The sequence below is a fragment of the Strix uralensis genome, chromosome 1 (assembly GCF_047716275.1).
Source record: "Strix uralensis isolate ZFMK-TIS-50842 chromosome 1, bStrUra1, whole genome shotgun sequence".
Classification (NCBI taxonomy): Eukaryota; Metazoa; Chordata; class Aves; order Strigiformes; family Strigidae; genus Strix; species Strix uralensis.
In genome coordinates, this window is record NC_133972.1 from 23,937,211 (window position 1) to 23,957,628 (window position 20,418).

Here is a 20,418-nt window from a genome sequence, read left to right on the forward strand (position 1 = left end):
TCTGACGGTTGACTTGATGTCACTAAGAGCAGCTACCTTTCTGAGACTGCACAGTAGGGACGCATAGGCTGGAGAATGGTAACAGTATCACCCATGGCAAAATGGCTTGGGGATCCCTTAGCAAGCTGGGCAGGCAAAGATGAAATGAATTTGTGTACCTCAGCATCTTCAACCCTTATAACTTTCTTTGATTATCTTTCTTTTTTTAATCATTTTCTTCCAGACAGGAATCTTTCTGAGAGAAACAAGGATATCTTTGTCTTTTCCCCATTCTTTCACTTCGTGTCACTTCCCAGAGATGTCAGATAGCTCAGCAGGTGGCACTGAAGATAATACAATCTTGCCAAGTCAGTGGCATCAATTTCTGCGTCAGTTATTGCTTGTGATTGTCTTGCTTGGGATAACTCTTGTCTCCTGGGAGCTGCTGGACGCCACTCAGACTCCTTACAGTCATGGCATGGCATGACTTGACTGGTGCAGCAGTGGCAGGCAGCAAGAGATGATATCACTTTCCAGGACCAAAGGAGCTTTGCTAGAAAGTACAGTGCCTGCCTTCAGGCTAATGTGTACCTTCTCCTCTGTCACATTACTCAGTACCATGTCCTACTGACAGCAATGGTGTCAGCTTTATGGCTATTTGGTGCCACAAAGCTGTGCTAAGGGACCCCAGAGTGATTAAGGATTAAAGCCAAGAGAGTCCAGTGTAAGGGTTCAGATACTGCCACATATCACAAGATTGCCTAGTTGACTTGTAAAACCATTGGGATCTGAAGCTATAGCTGTAGCCCCAGTCACTGGGGTTGGTTTTTTTTTTTTTTTTTTTTTTTTTAATAATTCCCATGTCATTTTCATTGTCTATAATGTGTTTAGTAGCTCCGAGTCCTCTAAAGGCAACAATGTGCTGGCAGAGGCTCTTGGGAAATGCTGGTTAAAATTCTACTGCCAACATGATGAGAGTTTTAGGATAATTTCCTGGACTGGAAGATCAGTTCCTCTCTGAATACTATCAAAGCTGCCAATGTGTATCTATTGTGCCTATCTATGACACACATAAGGACCACATACAAAACTAAGAATAGCATCACTGCTGACAAGAAAAAAACACTCAGTCTCTGTGCCACCTACTCATGATGACTATTGTACACACAGATTCGTATCTCTAAATCTCAGGAGAACAAATCTGCTTTTTTGGGGTAATAACTTTAAGAATAAATTCATGGGAGGAAATGGAAAACTGGAATTGATCCTATATCAGCACAGATTAGAGATGAGTTTTAGGGCAACATATGTGATTTCTGGAAACACCCTGAAAGAACACAGTTTTCAGAAGGCAGATGACTTGAACCTCAGCCTTCTTTCACATACCTAAGCTTTAAAACAAAGGGGTCCCACCTCACTAGTCATTGTGGAAATCAGGTATTTGGTCTCTAATGCAATTAATCCAGGCCTTTTGTAAGCAACAGCATCAGTGAAGTTCCTAAGCAAAATCTGGTACAAGTCTGGTAGAAAAGACAGGTGTAAATATTAGGTGAGCAGACCAATGCTTGCAAAGTCAAAAAACACCAACTTACATTGGTTAAAATGCTTTTAAAGCAGGGGAAGAAAAAAAAAAAAAAGAAAAAAAGAAACAGTTTTCCTGATGTATTTTTGAAGGTCATGTTTTCCTCCATTTATGGCTGGGGTGGTGGCTGGGCGTAAATTGATTAAGCTTTATTGTGGTTACTGAACAGCACAAGGCACTCAAATTCTGGAAAAAATATTCTAAAATTAGCACAAGAATGAGATTTGTATTCTCATCTCTCATAGCCTTAATAAATGTTGGCTATGTAATACTCTGAGGGTAAGGCAGTCATTTGCTCCCAGTGCTTACACCCATATCGCTTTGGACATTAGCACTTGAGCGTTTGAGAGTGTGTATTGGCTTGGGGGTATGCACTGACTTGTCTCTGTGTGATAAGGTCTTTCCCAATCTATACAGCTACCAGAAACAAGCACGACAGTTGTAAAGTGACAGTTTAAAAACACAGAACAGCTCTGCTCTGGTTACGAGTGGACACCTTAAATCTGTAGGCTCTGATATCCTGGCTTGCACTTAACGCTTCTCTGTCCCGTTGGATGACTGTGGTGATTCACTTGTGTTCATCAACTTGTAACTGTCTCACTGAGGCCTACTTGAAAAGATATGAAACTACTCCTGGTGGTGATAAAGTTCTGATTTTGCTGAAATTGTAAAAGGTGAGAGATTTAGTCACGCGTTTGCATCCTCTTCTTGTGATAACTGCAACGTGTACAGGGCATAGGTGCAAGATGTGATAGAGTTTTCTTTGTCAGAATTAAAAGGGAGTGATGTTAAGTCTTACTGCTTTAAATCATTCATTTAATTTAAAGATCTACTGGTTTATGTGAGCTTCTTGGCAAAAGCAGCGTTCCCACTGTATGATACTGGCTGTTGGCAAGCGGGAATATCAACCCTCTCCTCTTTCTTTCCTAAGCAAGCCTTGGTCCACGGAAGATATTCTGATGCCACCCACAGGAGGACGCGGGTACTTTCAGCAGTTCTGTCCTAATTTCCAGCAGCCCTACTAAGGGTGCTTTGGCAATACCAGCAGGTAATCCTAGCAAGCAGAGGAAACGTCAAGGTATGTACCTGCGTGGGCATATAACTACGGGGTGACATTCAAGGCCCTTATTGTATCCCTGCCTCAGAACGGGAAGTATGATTTGAGTGCTGGAGCATAAGATAGAGAACAGAAATCTCACGCCTTACAGTGTTCATCCGGACTCAGCGAAGCACAGATGGAGGTTGGATCCTGCTCCTTTCTCTCACAGTCCCCTACTGTAGGTGACCCAAGAGGTAGGCTCAAGCCTACGGCTAGACCACAAATACATTTTGCAGAAATCTCGCCAAAGCCACAGACGCATGAGGTCTCCCTTGCTCCTGCAGGGCATCCTGGGTTTCTTGCTGTTTCCTAGAGAGCCACGTTGAACACCCAACACCCTGGTGTGCAGAGTGGCTGTGTCCTGCCAGCAGGAAGCATATTCAGCGTGCAGCCACAGCTCCCAGCCATGACACAGCCCGCAGAGTCTAGGAACCAAGCAGCCTTGCCCAGCAGTTATTCGGGGATGGCACAACCTGCCTTTGTACTAATACACAGATTTTCCCTGGAGGCTTCACCAATATTTTTCAAGGCAATATGGTTCTACTGTTACTAAGCTAAAAGATTTGTGAGATCCAAGTAAAATTAAGGGAAACCTTGGCTTTCTGGAGAACTTGATTACTCCTGTGGTTAGGCTATAATGCACTAGGTACATAAGGAAAAAAAATCACAGCTTTGATTTTACAAAAATAATAACAGAGAAGAGGTACATGGAAAAGACGAGGGAAATCATACTGTTTATGACAGTAAATTATATTTAGATAAGCTTTGTGTAAATCTCACTGTGCTATAGAAGAAGATTAAATTTATTTTTGTGGATGCATAAATAGAATGACTGATCTTTGATTTTAATGCTGTGAACAAATTACTGATCAGCAATATTTTTGCATAATATGTGCAGTAAAATGCTGCTTTCTATTTGCATTTTAACTGCACTGTGAAAAAATCAGGTTTACAGTGTATATTTCTAACATGCAGCAGTATGATGTTAAAGATGGTCTGGGTTTTCTGGCAGAGGATTTCAGCTACACTGCAAGTAGTTGCTGCTGTTATTATTTTTAATTCGGAAGACTTGTGATGAGTGTCCCTGGTTTGGGCTAGCAAATGTGTTTGATTGCCTGCTCGCTGCTTCACACCTCAGAGTACTGAGGAGCAGTAGTCCAGCATTTGCCAGCTCAGCAAACACCTGACATCAAATTCACGGCGTAAGACTGATTTGCATCACTGGAGGTATCTTTTTTTCAAAATGTTTTGTGTATATATCATTATGCCTGTTTGGAGGAGGATGGGATGCAACTGTAGCATCTCTCTCTGTGCATATGCTCCAGGAGCTCTATCATTGTGGAATCGGCGTGCCTCGGAGGGGTTTATGAATTTATCTTCATCAGATTCTTGTGAGGGAGGGAGGGGAAATGATGCAGATTATACAGCTGGGGAGCTATGGCACAAAGATGCTGTATTCTCAACCATTTAGGCACGTGCTTAACTGACAAGTGCAAATCCAGTTCGTTCTGCAATCTGAGGATTCCTGGGAAGCCAGCCAGACTTTTCACAAGAGCACACTTCGGCATCGCCACAGCCCATCAAGAACTGAGTGGCTGCCACGGGTGGGCAAAGTCACAAGAGTGGATCCTGATATCCCAAGACTTTGTGCTGTATTTTAACAGTAAGAACTCCTTTCTGCGTAGCTGGGGCCACCCTATCCCTTCTCCCTGTTGGGTCACGGAGAGAGGGCTGGTGCCAGGAGGAGCGGTGGCCCCTCAGCAACCAAGCAACCTGCTGGCTCTTGCAGGCCGGCGCTGCTGCTTCCCCAGCCGCTGGGCCCCGGTCCCTTGGCCCTGCGTGCCGGCACGGGGATGTTACAGCCCGAACTTCACTAAATGTAGCTAAACCCCGGCCAGTCGGCTCCCTGGAAATACTGCTTGGACTCGGTAGCCCCCGCGCTCGCGGCTTCCCAGCAGCGCGAGCAAACGGGACCCCCCTCCCCGGGTGACTGGCTTAGCTGAAACGGCCCCCGAGAAGAGCTCGGTGCTCACGGCTGCGAGGGCAGCGACTGAGACGCGGAGCATCTCCCCCAGCCCCAGGGCGTGGCCACTCCGGGCGGCCCGTGGAGGCGGGCGAGGCGGGGAGCGGGGCCGGGCGCGAACACACCTCGTGCCGCCGGGCCGGGCTCCGGCCCCGCCGCCGCCCCCAGGGGGCGCTGCCGCGGGCTCCGCCGCTCCGGCACCGCCGGGGCCGGGGCGGCTCCGAGCGGGGGGAGCGCCCCCCCCCCCAACCCCCCCCACTCCCGCCCGCCTCCTCCCTTCGTCCCCTCCCCTTGGCGGCGGCGGTGGAGCCGCCGGGCTCCCTCGCTGCTCTTCACATGGGGCTCGCCCTGCCGGAGGGACAGCGCTCCTGCCCTCCCGCCAGCCGCTGAGAGGGACGCGGCGCGGGCGAAGGGGGCTCGTCGCCGCCGCCAGGCAGGTAGGCAGGGAGGGAGGCAGGGAGGGGCGGGCGGACGTCGCACCTGAGGGGAAGTTGAGGAGCGGGCGGCGGCGGGACGGGCGCGCGGGGCTGCGCCGTTGGTGTCGGTTAGGGCGTGAGGCTTCCCTCGGGCGCTGCGGCCGTTGGTGAGGGGCGCGGAGCGGAGCGGGGCGCACGTGGAGCGGGCACCTCGCAGCCCGCCCGCCCTCGCCCGCCCGCCCTCGGCGCCGCCGCTCCGCCCGGGTCTCCCCGCCGCGGGGTCGGCGCGGCCGTGGGCACCGCGGCGGGGAGGGAGCCGGTCCCCTCCGCTGCGCCCTGGACCCATCGCGGGTGGCTTCTCTTCCCGCCAGCGGCCGCGGGGAGCGGCGCAACTTGAGGGAGGCCCCCGGGCGGGGACGCCGGTCTTCCCCGCTCACCCAGAGGTGATGCAGTTTACCGAAACGGCCGGCGATCTTCCCCCCCCCCGGGACATCTTTCCTTTTAGCTGCCGTACAAAGGTCGCAGCCGGAGAACGGGTCCGTTGTTTGTGATATTATGTCAGTTTAGGCTTTGGTATTTGGTTTTGATTTTGTTTAGTTTAGTTTTGTTTTTTGTTGTTTTTTTTTTTCTTCTCCTGTATACTACCAAAGGCAGAGTCTATAAGATTAATTTCTGTGGTTGATAGATTAAAGGCAGGACAAATTCCTTATGCCATCAAAGCGAGAGTTACGGGCTTGCCGGGTTCATATAATCTGATGTTCTCGTAGCTCAAAATAGGCCTTTTCATTAAAAGGGAGAAAACCGGATCCAGTTCTTGCAGCTTTGGATTGATTAGAGCTCCCTCATGGAAATCAGCGGGGAGTTTTGCCTGATTAAGACCTGTAAAATCGTCTTGAGGTTTTGTTACACAACTGGCTGTAGATGTGCAGTACGGGCTTAGTTAGATAACTTTGCATCTGGGTCTTGTTTTCACCGGTCCAGCTGAAGTACTTTCAAGTCAATTTAATTTTCGTGCTCCACTTTAAGGAGTCAGCTCTCTCCACCTGACATGTCCAAGGGAGCAGGAGGACTGTTTTACCTGCCTTAAAGTAGAGTAAACCTGGTTACTCAGAGCACTGTTTTACCTGCCTGAAAGAAGAGTAAACTCTGGGTAAACAGAGAAATGGGTGACACCCGTTGGAGGGAGTGATTGAAATTTAGAAATGCTCCGTGTATTTTGATGGCAGTGTCAGTTAAAGTCATCTGTTTTCATCCTGAACGTGTTTTGTTCCTTACTGCTTGTGGTGGGGTTGCTCCTCAGGAGCCCTAGTCAAGAACTAGGGACCCAGCTGTAATAGAAAATGTACATGCATGCATGTAATCATAGTCTCTTCACTAAAGAGCATGCTTTCTGGTGTGATTATGCAGAAATGTTATGGAAAACAGAGCACCGGTCCCAGAAAAGCTTGCAGGTTGCAATTTCCACACGTGTGAGCTGACTGTTCAGTTATTGCTGTTCTGTATTTTTTCTGTGTTCCTAAAATACCTGACAGTAAGCAGATTATGGATTCTAGTCAGTTGTTTGCAGAACTTTTCTTGTTGTTGCAACTGCAAAGGTTGCTGTCAGGTTGCTTTTTTTAAGGTGTGAAAGTAAGTAAAATAAAATGGAAATCTTTCACTTCAAAGAGCAGCAATATAGGACCAGACTTGGAGAGTAGAACAATCTTTGTGCTGTAACTACTTTCACATGAGAAAACTCCTTTGGGATGCCATTTTTCAAGTTTGTTCTTGGGTCCTTGGAATTTCAGGTGGCAAAAGTCTAACTGATCTAGCTCTTTGAGAAAAAGGCACTGTGTTGTGGTCCGTTGAGTTCGAATGCACATTACCGGAAAGTTTCAAATAGCCTTAAAATAATCCTTCGTGGGGCAGATGTATTTGCTGTGTTTGGGGCAATTGGATTTTGTTATAAAAGAACAGGCAGCATTTCCAAAGTAGAGCATACTCTGTTAGTTTTGGTACTTCAGTACTGGTGTTCCCAAACTGAGACCCTGATCCAGTATGAATGCATGCATATAAATACAGTGTCTGTAGACAGATGTGTTGGTATCGTTAACTTCATGGCCACACTGGAGGCTTGGATACCTAATATCCTTAGGGATAAGTCTATGGAAAAACTCAGGCATGTGCTGAACAGCTCTCCTGGGCTAGGACTATAGAAAACATTGTGTGTCACTGAAGTTAAAAGTGTTCAGGAAAGCTGTTAATAACATTCAAAAAGAGATTCTTAATATGTTCATGGAGAGCATTATCAGTTTGTGCAGCTCAGTAGCCAGCGTGTAGCTGGGCTATCATGCCTAACTGTCCATCTCCTAATCTTTGAGGAGACATTTTTCTAAACTTGGGTGCCTAAACGCATCCTAGTTTAAAATACTAAAGTGAGGTGAATATGGTGAACTAATTCTACTTATAAGATTGGACGTTTGTACCTTGGACAGAAAAACTATCTTCTTAGCAGCATGCCAAAGCTTGGAGCTCTCCATACTCAGGAAAGCTAATGGAGTACGCCTTGTGGTGTTATGTGTTCAGTGCTGTTTGACAGGAGACACTTAAATGGCAGCTATCACTGATATATCACAATTGCTGATTTGTCTTCATAGGACTGGGATAGGAGAGTACCATGGATGCAGAGAGACTAAGTGCCTTGCCGAGTCACTCGGGAAGTCTGAAAGAGCAAGAAGCTGAAGCCAGATGGAAAAAGGTCTAGACTGGCAATCCTACCTGGATTGTCTGCCTTGTTTGCTATAGATTGTTTGAATTATGCTATAAAATAAAGATATTTCTAGGTATTGCATCCAATGGTTGGCTGACAGTGTTCCAAGTTTAAAAAGTGTTTTTATATTATGTGGCTTTCTATGTCTTTGCATGCACATGATATTTGGTAGACGTTGGTATTTTATTATGCTGTCATAGCTTCCCTTTTCCTAGGTTTGATGTTTTAATGTTTTAAAATCATCTGGTAGACTCCATGCGGAAACAACACTCTGTTAATGGATTGTTAGAGTGGGGAATTTGAATGTGAGATAGCCAGTGGTCAGCATTACAGTTCCCAATGCAACCATTATTCAGCAACACTTCAGATACATACCCAAACTAAAATTTAATATCATTTGCTGTAATGTACTTCATTGAAGAGGTGATTTTATGCAAACAGGACGATCGAACTTGAGGATGAAACACACATGCCTACAAAGAGCTATGCTGAAGTTGCTGTGAAAATGGTAACTTTAGGGTTTAAGCATTTGTGACTCAAAGTTTAAGTCCATTTTTGCTCTTAAAAACTGCAACATGCAATTTCAAAGAGTGGCTAAATGGTTTTAGTTTTTTACAACATGCTTGACAGCAAAACCTGAGTCGCAAGACGTGCTGCTCTGAGGAGCTCTGCTTTTGTTTGCACTTGGAACTGAAGTGTCTTTTGCTGGTTCAGTTGCCTGCCCCGCTGTCGTTAGCTGTTGGCAGCGAGACATTTATTCTGTGTAAAGTCAGGTTTGAGTAGCTGAAGACCCTCATGTTGTCTCCCACTAATCAGCCAATTGTCGTTTCTGTGTTTACTGCAAATTATCGAAAAGAAGTTGTGTTAATTTGCTTCTGCTTGCCCTTTTATGCTGCAAATGCTACACAGCTGTGAAGTTGCTTTTTAGCTCTGGTTTAGGAAATATGCTTCTTTAAGGGGGTGTGCATGTCCTTAAACAGCCCTGATTCTCAAAGAAAGGTAAGTTTGAAAGTGGCATCTGTGCCCTAGAAAAAGCTGCACAGAGATAAGGGGAGCTCCGTGCATGCTTAAAAACTAACACATCCCCAAGTGTTTTGGTGAATAAGCTTGAGTGCTTTGCTGAATCATAGCTGTGAGCGTGCAGAAATACTATACCTACAGAGTCTGCTACGGCTGAGCACAGTGCTTGTATCTCGGTGCAGGTGTTTGGAGATGTCCGAACTGCAAAAAGGAATGAGGAGAGGTATCATACATGCTGTCACGACAAGAATGGAAATGTAACGTTACCAGTAGCTTAATTCAGGCTTTGCTGGGATATTTTACCAGGACTTCGCCCTTTCTGTCCGATACTCAAATATCGGGTGAAAACCAGCGCAGTAAAGGGCCCGATTCCCATTGATTTCCTTAAGAAAATGACTACACGAAGCGTGCGTCCAAGTAAACTGCCATGGGAGTTGCACCCAGGGCCTGCAGACACCACGGCATTTGCCTGATGCCAACATTTCCGTGGCAACCCGTGGGACTGACTGGCTAAGCGGAACGAGCGCTGAAGATGGCAGCCCGCGGGGAACCGCAGTCCCGGTACCGACCCCCCTGCCGGCCTTTCCATTCGATTGACCTACCGGAGAGCTCCGGGGGGTGGAGCGGGGCCCGGAGCCGCCCGGGGAGGCTCCAGCCGGGCGCGCTGGCGGCGTCGTGTCCCCCGCCCCCCCGCCCACCCCCTTTCCCGCCGGGCGGGGCCGCCAGGGGGCGCCCGAGGACCGGCGGAGCGCGGCGGCGGGGATGCCGGGCGGGGGCGCGCCGGCTCCCCACGCTCCGCCCCGGGGGATCCCGGCGGGTTCGCGGAGCCGGGACATTAATCCTGATTTACCCGATCCGTTCCACGGGTAAACTATAGCACCCGCCCGCGCGCTCTCCTGGTCGCCGGGAGGGGCTGCGTTCGGTTGGTGTCGGGGTTTAACCCCAGCCGGCAGCCGCTCGCTCCTCCCCCCTCCTCGTGGAAACGGGAGGAGAGAATCGGCAAAAAAGTAAAACTGTGGGTTAAGAACAGTTAATAATTTAAAAAAATAATAACAAAAATAATAATTATCATGAAAAGGAATATAAAAAAGAGAGAAATAAAACCCAAAAGAAGACAAGTGATGCACAGTGCAGTTGCTCAGCACCCACTGACCGATGCCCGAGCAGCGATCCACCCCTCCCAGCCAACTCCCCCCAGTTTATATGACGTTCTATGGAACAGAATATCCCTTTGGCTAGTTTGGGTCCACTGTCCTGGCTATGCTCCCTCTCAGCTTCTTGTGCACCTGCTTGCTGGCAGAGCATGGGAAACTGAAAATCTTTAACTTAGGATAAGTGCTACTTAGCAACAACTAAAACATCAGTGTATTACCAAATTATTCCTACACAGCACTGTACCAGCTACTAGGAAGAAAATTAACTCTATCCCAACCAGGACAGTTGGTCTTAGCTCACTGACAATAGCGGGGTAAACTCAACTGACATAAAGCCACTCAAAGCACAGTGTAGGTGGTGCACCTGGGGGTGTGACATAGTCAGTGATACACTTTGAAGTTGTGTTCAGATGAATTTTGCTGCACATCCCAGTGCAAAGCAGCCTGATGTTACAGGGCCCTGGGAGGAGGGTGTCCAATCACCCTGTCTGCTGCCTGTGGAGAGTGGACCCTCTGCATCGGTGGGCACACTGCTGGAAGGGGGATGTGGGGCAAGGAAAATGCTGCTTTGGCAGAAGTCCTTCAACAGCAAAGTCCTTTCACTGTGGGCCTGGTTATGTACAGGAGCTTGTCTGGCCGGGGGGAATTTCCTAACTTAGCTCATTGACTCACCACCACCGACATCTTCTTACCACTAACCTCTGCTACTTTTCCAGACCAGGCCCTCCAAAGCTGGAAATGAAATGGCTGCCAGCTTCTTTGGTAGACTGACTGAAGGGAGTGCAAGAAGCACCTCAGGATGGAGTGCTAAGAGGATCACTAGCCAGACCAGCCTTTTGTGGCTAGAGCAGTGATTCCTGGCTATAGCTACTCATGTGATTTTGATTCCTCATTTATTTTCAACAGATGTATGATTGACACAGGGGGAGTACCTACAGCATTTAATTTGCTAATGAGGTCATTCATGGATCAGCAAAGTCTCTAAGTGGCTGTTACGGAGGGTTGGGGTAGTGTGGAATAAAATTCCCTATAGTCTAACAGCAGACAAATGGAAAGCAGATGTGCTCTAAGGAAGTAAAGTTTTCTTAGTGGAAATGATTGTGAGCTGTGGAACTGCTCTGGCATGACACCTCTGCAGTTGATCCATGCTTTCCTAAGCTACTGCCTACTGCAGTTTTCTCCAGTGAATTATTTGCTGTGAATTGGTCATTAAATGTTATGAGGATTGTCAGTCGACAGGCAGCAAGACAGACATTCACTGTATATCTGGAGAGGTCATAACACCCTTCTCACAGGTGGCAAAAGCCAGTCATTTGGCTTTGGGGTGCAGCTTGGACATGGGTGGTATTTGGAATTAATTTCTCACTCTTTTTTGATTGTTTACTTATGGGAGTTTCTCTTCTTGCATTATGTTGTCTAAAGCTTTCAGGTAAGATTGTTGTCTTTAGTAATCCTTGTTAGTGTGGCTCAGCGTAATGTGAAGGACTAGGCTTGTTAATGTTAGTTGCTATGTAGAAGGATTCTGTCAATAAGCAACAGAATGTTCTGCTACATGCAGAATTGGCTTGTTGAATTAAAAAAATACCTTGTAAAATATCTGCAGTAAGAGAATATCTGTATAGTTATGTGAGGGCTGTAAGTGACTGGCACTTTGTCAATGCCAGTAAATCCTTGGAAATGTGGACAAATGAATAACCCACAGCTAAGTATTGTAGACAGCTGTTTCTTATCTGGTTTTATGCTAATTGCTGCTGCTGTTACCATTGCATTTGCGAGTTGATGGAGTTGCACATCATTTGTGTACTCTTGGTGCAAATGTTGCCTTGGTACATCATGTGTTGGTAACAGATAAAAGCAGATGCTTTTACTTGGATGTTAATTTATGGTGAAAGATTTATGGGATCATTAATGCTCGCTGAGAAAGATTGAAAATGACCTGGAGATCTTGCCAGACATTTGGCCAGAAAGACTCATCTTTGCATAGTGATCAAAGAAATGAGGAAGAAAAAAAAAATGCTATGAAATTATTTTTATGGAATTAGTGTATGGATGAAAGAGAAGAGAAGAGTAAGGGAAGGGGAAATAGAAAATTGGACTAGCCTGTCTGTCAGGGTGGTTTAAGTAGGGCCCAGTTCCCTGTGAGGGATTGCAAGCAGCTTGTAAACTGCCTGGCTATGTTCTTTTTGAACTTGAAGAAAGGTTTTCAGTCTTAAGCTTGTGTTAACAGTTTGGGGTGAGACTCAGCTTCACTTGTGTGGAAGAAATGGAAAAAGGTTTGCTGTGATATAGTTTGGTTTTTGGTTATTTTGCAGATATACAAAATAAAATGTCAGCCTTTATGTTGAGACTGACAGTACACACTGGAGTTGGCCACAAGACAAGAAAAGAAAGAGCAAGCAGAAACATTTAAGGCTCATGTCATTTTCTCTGAATTTAGGAAAAGTCCTTTTGTCACTTCATCTAGATTAGCTGCTGCTTGACTAACTTTAATTTTCATTTTGCTTCTCTTTGTGACATAGGCAACCGTGCTAACTTTGATAGAGATTCCAAATAAATATTTCTGTCAGTTTTGATATGATATCTTAACAGCTCAAGTGCAACTTATAGGAAAAAGGACAGTATCAGTCCTTCCTTCTCATATCCATCAAAATCTTATCTTCCAGAAGAAAGAATTATGCCATAGCACTATAGAGTAGTCAGAATGGGTGAAGCTGGTAAACTGTATTTGAAAGTCACTTTTTCTTCACAAACTCAGGTACTTCGTATCTCTCTTTATTGAAGGGCTAGGAGAGGAAGCAAAGTAAATGTTTGTTGTCTGCATGTTCTAACTGCAGTTTGAAATGTCAGATGCAGCTTATAATTAGAAATGAGACTAAAACCTCATCTCTCTGACCATGGACTTGTAACGAATGGCTGATTTAGAACAAAGTATACACAAAAAGGAATGAAAAATGTTTAAACAAATATTTTTATGAGATTATCCCTTAGTACTGAATTAAATATTTTCTCACTTCTATAATTATTATAAGTGCCAAGAATGATATGAAAGTGACTGATTATACAAGAAAATATTTTTTTGGGTGGAATTTTATTAGTCTTGTTTATAGGTGGACTACGTTCAACTATGGACCCAAGGAAGAGATACCGCAAGAGAGAGATGAATAAGCTGACGTAATGCTTCCCCATCAACTCAAAACAGTTTCAAAGATAAGAATAACTGCAACATGGAATAAATTGATTGCAAAGATAATTTTGTGGAGTGGTCATCTCTAGGTGATTAATTCTTAAATGTCTTCCATGGACTGGTAAGGGAGATGATATTCCTTCTTTTGCACACAAAGATAAAAAGTCCACTTCATAGGGACTTATGAACAAAGACTTTCATATTTCATCAGTGCATTCATAACAGTAGAATTTGAAGAATTATTCAGTGTCCTTGGTCAGCAGCATAGTTCCTGTTAGACAAAGATCCTGTTAACTGCCCCCACGTGGAAAAACTAAGGCAGTTAGATGGAATGCGCTCTCTTGGTCCCTTTGTTCACTCTATACTGTGAATGAAGAAACTACGAAAGCAAGATATATGTAAATTTAAACCAGTTATTTATTGACTGAGATGTGTGGTAGATAACTAGGATTAGTGAGCAACCAGGCGAAGCATTGACATACCACTGCCAGGTAAGACACCTGGTTCACAGAATCACAGAATGGCTGAGGTTGGCAGGGACCTCTGGAGGTCATTTTGTCCAGCCCCCTACGCAAGCAAGGCTACCTAGAGCCAGTTTCCCAGGTCTGTGTCCAGACAGCTTTTGAATTTCTCCAAGGAGGGAGACTCCACAACTTCCCAGGGCAACCTGTGCCAGTGCTCAGTCACACTACAGTGAAAAAGTGTTTCCTGATGTTCAGAGGGAACCTCCTGTGTTTCAGCTGGTGGCCATCGCTTCTGGTCCTGTCACTGGGCACCACTGGAAAGAGCCTGGCTCTGTCTTCTTTGCACCCTCCCTTCAGGTATTTATATATATTGATATGATACCCCCTGAGCCTTCTCTTCTCCCGGCTGAACAGTCCCATCTCTCTCAGCCTTTCCTCATATGTGAGGTGCTCCAGTCCCTTCATCGTCCTTGTGCCCCTTGGCTGGATTGTTTCCAGTGTGTCCATGTTGTTCTTGTACTGAGGAGCCCAGAACTGGACACAGTATTCCAGGTGTGGCCTCACCCATCTTGGCACTGTTGCTGGCTTGGCAGTCATCAGTATTGGGGAAGGTTGGCTTCCATTGCTTCTTGGATGGACTGATTCTTATGTGTTGCCAAGTTGCTATATTCTGACTCTGTTTTTTTTTTCCATTATAGGTTTTTATAGCTTTTCATGGTTTTTTTTTGTTTTGTTTTTTCTTGAGTCCTTGAACTGTTAACAACCTGCGTTTCAAAGATCTTATGTCTAGCTGCAAATTTACCGTTCTTATCTATCATGACTCTAGTCTAAGTATTGTCACACAGATTTCTTGCAAGCTGGCAGTTTCCTTAGAAGTTTCGTCTAAGGTTACACAGTTCTGCTGCGTCAACTAGGCCTTGGATCACAGACAGCTGAACCCCTAGGAGGAGGTTTCACACAAAGCTGAGGTGTGAAATCAGTATGAGCTATGCTGTGCTGATTCCCTTCAGAGGACACACAGTGAATAGTAGCTGCAAGGTTATTTGAACTACTTTCAAAATAACTGGATGCCTGCAGGAGAAGCCTTGTAACTTAAGCTTTCTCTGTGCTGGACTTTTACCCATCAGTGTGTTACTGTCTTTATTTCTGACACTAATGTGATTTATAATTGGCTCTTTGCCTGGTCTTAGTCAGTGACAAGTGGTGCTGATATGAATTGACTATGGTAAGGAACAGCTTTTTTGTGCCAGGGGAGGTTTAGATTTAATATTAGGAAAAAAATCTTCACCAAAAGGGTTGTCAAGCATTGGAAACAGGCTGCCCATGGTAGTGGTTGAGTCACCATCCCTGGAGGTATTTAAAAGACATGTAGATGTGGCACTTAGGGACATGGTTTAGTGGTGGACTTGGCAGTCTTAGGTTTACGGTTGGACTTGATGATCTTAAAAGTCTTTTCCAACCTAAATGATTCTATGATTCTAAAAAAAGATAGCACAAAAGCCATCAAAAGAAATAGAGGAAGGTGCAGCTCAAGATGTTGCCAAGAGTTGTAAAAGAGCGATTGACTGAGGGTGAGAGTAAGTACACTGGCCTCCTATGTTGTATGCAATTTGATAGTTAGGAAAGGGTGCTACAGTGGGTAAAATTGGAGAGAAGGAAAAGTAAGAACAGGTTTTATGAAGAGAGGAGAAGATAGTTTTAGTATTTCCCAAGGGGTATAAGGATCAAAAATTACAAGTGGGTTTTAATGAAAAAACAGCTGGTAAAGTTCTGACCTTTGTGAAATGCAAAGCAAAACGTACGTTGCCTTTGCTGGTGCTAGAATTATTCTCATTTTGAATGTCAGAAAAGAAAGAGAATATCAGTAAAGAAATGAAATTTTTTGTTGTAAGTTTACAGACTTGCAATATTTGTTATCTTTAATGGAAAATCAGGTCAAACACTGGGAAAAAAATTCTCACTGGAACACTAGTGTAACTGAAAAAAATTTCTGAAGTGAGATTTCAATCATCTGGAAGTTTTAAGAATAACGATTGTCTACCATGAGGTTTTGCAATACAGTTAATTCAGTTTTGGGGGCAATTGATATTTCAGCCACACCTTTTGTGATTTTATAGAATTTTCCAGAAAGTAGACTGTCAAACATGTTTGATCCTTTCTACACAGGAGGCAAAGCTTTAAAGCTTTCCTAAATTGTTGATCTCTATGCAGCACATCAAGGAAACCAACATGTTTCTGACATAAAATCACAGGAGCTAACAAATTGTGAAAATAGTGTGGTTTGTTTGGGGTTGGTTTTTTTCTTTCTTCTTTTTTTTTTTTTTTTCCCTTGAGCTAAGATTTCTGATAGTGTGCAGCAGGTAATGGTACTTATTTGTAAACTGGCTATTTATTAATGCTCTCTGATTTTTTTTGCTGTTGCAATTTGGATATTTATTTTGACAACCAAAAGTGGCCCCTATGACTTGCTTATGTGCAAGCATTGTTCTGACATCTTTGAAAAGTGACGCCCCTCTTTCGCTGCTAGAGATATGTCAAGTGTGATGTGAGTGACTTCCCACTACTTATGAATAGGGACAAAGGCTGTGGTATCCTTATCTAAGAGATGCCACTTAAAGCTTCGGACATAGTGGCGTAAGTATTCACCAGGTGTTTAGTCTAAACCTGGTCTGTACTGAGTAAGTATAAGATGAAGCATGACTTTTATAAGTGGTGAAGATGAAGCCAAATGTGTTCTGTAGGCATTTAGGATCATAACTGGCAAAAGCAGATTTTTACATGACTTGAATTTTATTACCTTCTTAGATATAATGGATTTTACTGTGGGCAAATAGTTACCATAAAATCACTCTCTTTAGTGAGTACCCAGAGTTAATTTACTTATTTGTGCTTATGTCTTGGTGGCAATTTATTGTGAAAGTAGTTATGTTTAACAACCCATTTAGCAAGTGAATAATTCTTTAATGCTGTTGTACCCATTTCCCAGTGACCATCCATGACTTGTCAGGTACTAATCTTTTCAAAGGGTGCAGTTTTCTATCTGCACCAGAGGCTAAATTGGAGTTGAACAAAATAGCAAAGAGAGAACGATGAGGGTTTGATCAATTGAAATGGTCCATTTCTCCTGCAGTTCGAGAGAATCAGGGAAGATGGATACAGCAAGTGACTTGCAATGTAGCTGATCTCCTTAACTTCACTGACAAAATATGTGCTGCGCTCAAGCATTGTTCACAAATTATCACTGTGTAGGTTGCCAGCAGAATGCACGAGCTCTGCAAAAGTGGTAGTGCCCAGTGGTTTCTGAAAGATACAGGAAAACCAAGGGGAAAGTAGCCCTAATATTTTTCATGCAGCTGTTGCCAAGAAACTTCAGTCAAACATAATCTCTTATCGATTGTGGTTCCCTTGGCTTAGTAATGATATAAGTTAGACCACAAATTCAGTTTCTCTAAACTGATTCTGATGTGACCTATCCCTGGCTCTGATAGCAAAGAACCTGTGTAGTGTGGATTTTGTGTTGTTTGTTTGTTTGTTTTAAACTGAGTATGGATACCATAAGCAGATGAAAACCACCCAGTGGAATTGCAGTTGAAAAATAAGGTAGAAGTTCAAGTCACTCATGCGTTGAAGTGGGGGAAAAATTAGTATACAGCTAAAAGCTTATGAGTAAGTGAAGGATTAGTGTTAAATGTTCTTAATAGCCATGTGTTGGGAGGAGACACAGGAGCTGACCTCTGTGGAAAAGGTAATGCGTTAGCTGTCAGTATAAAATGTCTTGTGAGCCTTGTAAAGAGCAAAGTAGCTATGTGGAGTTTGTTTGGTTTGTAATCCACCGTGGAAAGTGTGTTGGCAGGATGCCTGCTGCAGTGACCTGTGAGCAACAGAAGCTTTGGAGCATAGGGGCTGAAAGGTGTTGGTAAAGGCTGGAGATGGATGGAGCTGCTGAGTTCCTTGCAGGAAGCCCTACCTGAATTGTCTGTTAATACCTACTCGCCTGTGCATTTGGGCTTATATAGATGGTGAGTGTCTGAAAGGGCCCCTTGTGGCAGCTCCTACAGTGAAATCCCTTGCGTTATCAAGGTGTGATTCATGAAAGCTCTTGTCATCCCTTTCCTGCTGAATGATCTTTGGGGTTTCTCTTTAAGTGTCTTGGGTAAATGTCTTGAAGGTATATGGGGATGCTGGTGTGAGGCTTTTGGGACTATGAAGGCTGGCCACTCCTGTTTTAAACAGTTTGCTAGATCATATTTGATTCTTGCAAGCATCCAGATATGTTTCCAAAGATGTACTCAGGCCTCAAACAGAAAAGATTAAATAAGCTGTGATCGTGTATGTGATTTAGCAACATAGGTTTCTCCAGCTGTCACTTGGCCCTGTCTCTGTGAGCACCTGGAAAGAACACTAGTCATCACCCAGGTATTAAGGGTACACAGAGAAAGGTTGTGGGATCAAAGGGCATGGATATGCTGAACTTTTCCTTTTCTAATTAGTAGAAAGGAGACGATCAGAACATTTCCCTCTTGCAAGAAAGAAGCAAGGATGCTTAAAAATCAAATTCAGTGATCTCAAGGAAACAAGACTCAGAGAAAGTTCTTGTTCTGCTGCTGACAGCATTTTCGTTGTTTTGGTAATCTGTTCCCAGGAGTCCTTTCACTTTCAGCATTAATCCCACTCCATGTTTTCATGACATCTCATAAACAAGAAACATGAGGCAAAGATACTAAGAGGTTTTTATTAATTTTATTCTTACTTGTAGGGTGTGAGGTTTAAGTACTTAATGCATGTGGAATGCTTTGAAAATAGAAAGTGAAACAGTATTTTCTGGTATATTTTTTCTCTGGGAGTTTATCATGTAATGCAGGGTTTGGGAGTATGAGTCCAAACGCATAGCTGCTTTGTGACTTAGCTTCTCTTCCTAACTATTCTAGGATAAAATGTCTATTGGTGTAATTTGTAAGCCATAAACTCTATTGTCTCCTAGTTATTTCTCCGAAGAACAGGTACCTAACCCAGTGCAGAATTACAGAATTTGCAGGGCCCAGTTTGGAGAGGTTATTGTTTTTTCCTTCTTAAAAAATGGAAATTATGGAATTTTTGCTCACAGAGCATCAAACAACACTGACTTGGTTAGAAAATAAGTAAAGAAACCAAACCAACAAACAGGTGTGACAGTTTAACATGTTACATTGTATTGTCATCTTGATTTCTTATTAGAATTGGAAATAAAAATGAAAGCTATGAACAGTGTCCTAAAATTAAGTGTCAACATCTGAAAAATGAGCATTTTTTGTGTTCTATTTAAACAAATGATTTATAAAGATTTTCAACTCTGTATTGTTTTTTTGTGTTTTATTCAGAGATAGAAGTATCCTTTTTTTTTTAGCATGCATTTAATGTCTAGTGGTCAGCTCTACTCAACTCTTACTGCTAGTGTATTTTAAAGTAGAATTTGAGTGTTTTGTGATTCTCCTTAATCATGTTATTAAGATTGAAACAATTTAAAAAATTATTTCTAATTACTTCACAGTTATATAATAACTCTTATTTTTCTAATTCTAGAATTATACTTCTAATCCGTTCACCTGGATGGAAGCAGATTTGCCTTCTGGCTTTCACATGTCAGGAAATAATTGTCCTTGCTTGCAGGGTTGGGTGAATAAAGTATTTTATTTATTTGTTCGGCCACTGAAGCAAGTCACTGCAAATGCTTGTTTGGTTTGTTCTGATAGAAATCTTCATCTAACTTGTTTTTCATTTTGAAAGAAAAATGAAAGAATTTCTTGAAGACTTGGGAAGATCAAATGAAAGATTCCTTCACTGAAAACAAAATTTTGTTTCATCTGAAGTAGTTTTTGTAGCAGCAGAACACATAGATGTCTCTGAAAAAAATCAACTGTGAGAATTGCGGGTCCTTTGGTGCACAGGCCAATGGTTAGAGCACTTTCTGTGGTTAGATTTAAACTTTCCTTTTTCTATAAAATGCTCGTACTGGAGCTGGGCCAGACGGTGAGAGTGCTGTCTGGCTTCCCTGCTCAGCCAGCTGTGGTAGGGAGAGGAGGTGCAGAGCCTCCAGCCTTAGCCTGGTTTCATGTATTGGAGTATATTACATGTGGGGACACACTGTCTGTGGGAGACACCAAGGCAGCATCTGTAAGCTAGATTAATAGCACTCATGTTTGGAAAGAAAGAGGAAAGCCTTTGAATCCTCTTGGTTAGAGAAAGGACTTGAATCTCTCATCCTGGGCCAATATTCTTTGAACAAAAGAGGGGGCTGGTAGTAACTCTTTGCTGTAGATTATCATTCAATTTTTAGTTGAAAGCACTTAGGAAAGTGAGTGGAAATAATGGATAACTTGGTGTGACAGAAACTCTGGGGTTTTGGGGTTTTTTTCCTAGTAAACATTTTTGGTAGCTCTCCCCCATCCAATTCAGCTTGATTGGAAATTCCAAACAGTATTGCTATAGCACAGGGTATTACTAGCTGTCAGGGAAAGTGGTGACTCTTGGCTTTTTCTGCTCTTGTTCCTGTAGGGAGAGACTGAGGTATTCTGAGGAAAGCAGGGTTCAGGTGTGAGGGACAGCTGGGCAGCAATGCAGGGTGACAGATCTGCCTTCGCTCCCTGTCATGGTCTCTTTTATGTGAGGTGTATATTTTGGAGCAGGTTTTAATCCCCTGGGAAGGAAGAGACAATATGAAAGGCTGAAGCAGGAAGAAAAGGAAGGGAAGATTAAAAAGAAAAACTGCCTC

At 43.8% G+C, this 20,418-nt stretch overlaps 1 protein-coding gene across 5 annotated transcripts in view; it reads left to right on the forward strand.

Annotated features, from left to right (window-relative positions):
• The first annotated feature begins 4,968 nt into the window (after window positions 1-4,968).
• The window catches only part of CPNE4 (copine 4), a 249,363-nt gene continuing 233,913 nt past the window's right edge, over window positions 4,969-20,418 (forward strand). The window contains exon 1 of one of the 5 annotated variants that reach the window (XM_074860139.1): window positions 4,969-5,120. The gene's annotated coding sequence lies outside the window, so the exon portion shown is untranslated. Of the gene's footprint in view, window positions 5,121-5,381; window positions 5,543-20,418 lie in introns of those variants that run through there. The other 4 variants (XM_074860167.1, XM_074860148.1, XM_074860187.1 and 1 more) reach the window with 4 other exon arrangements.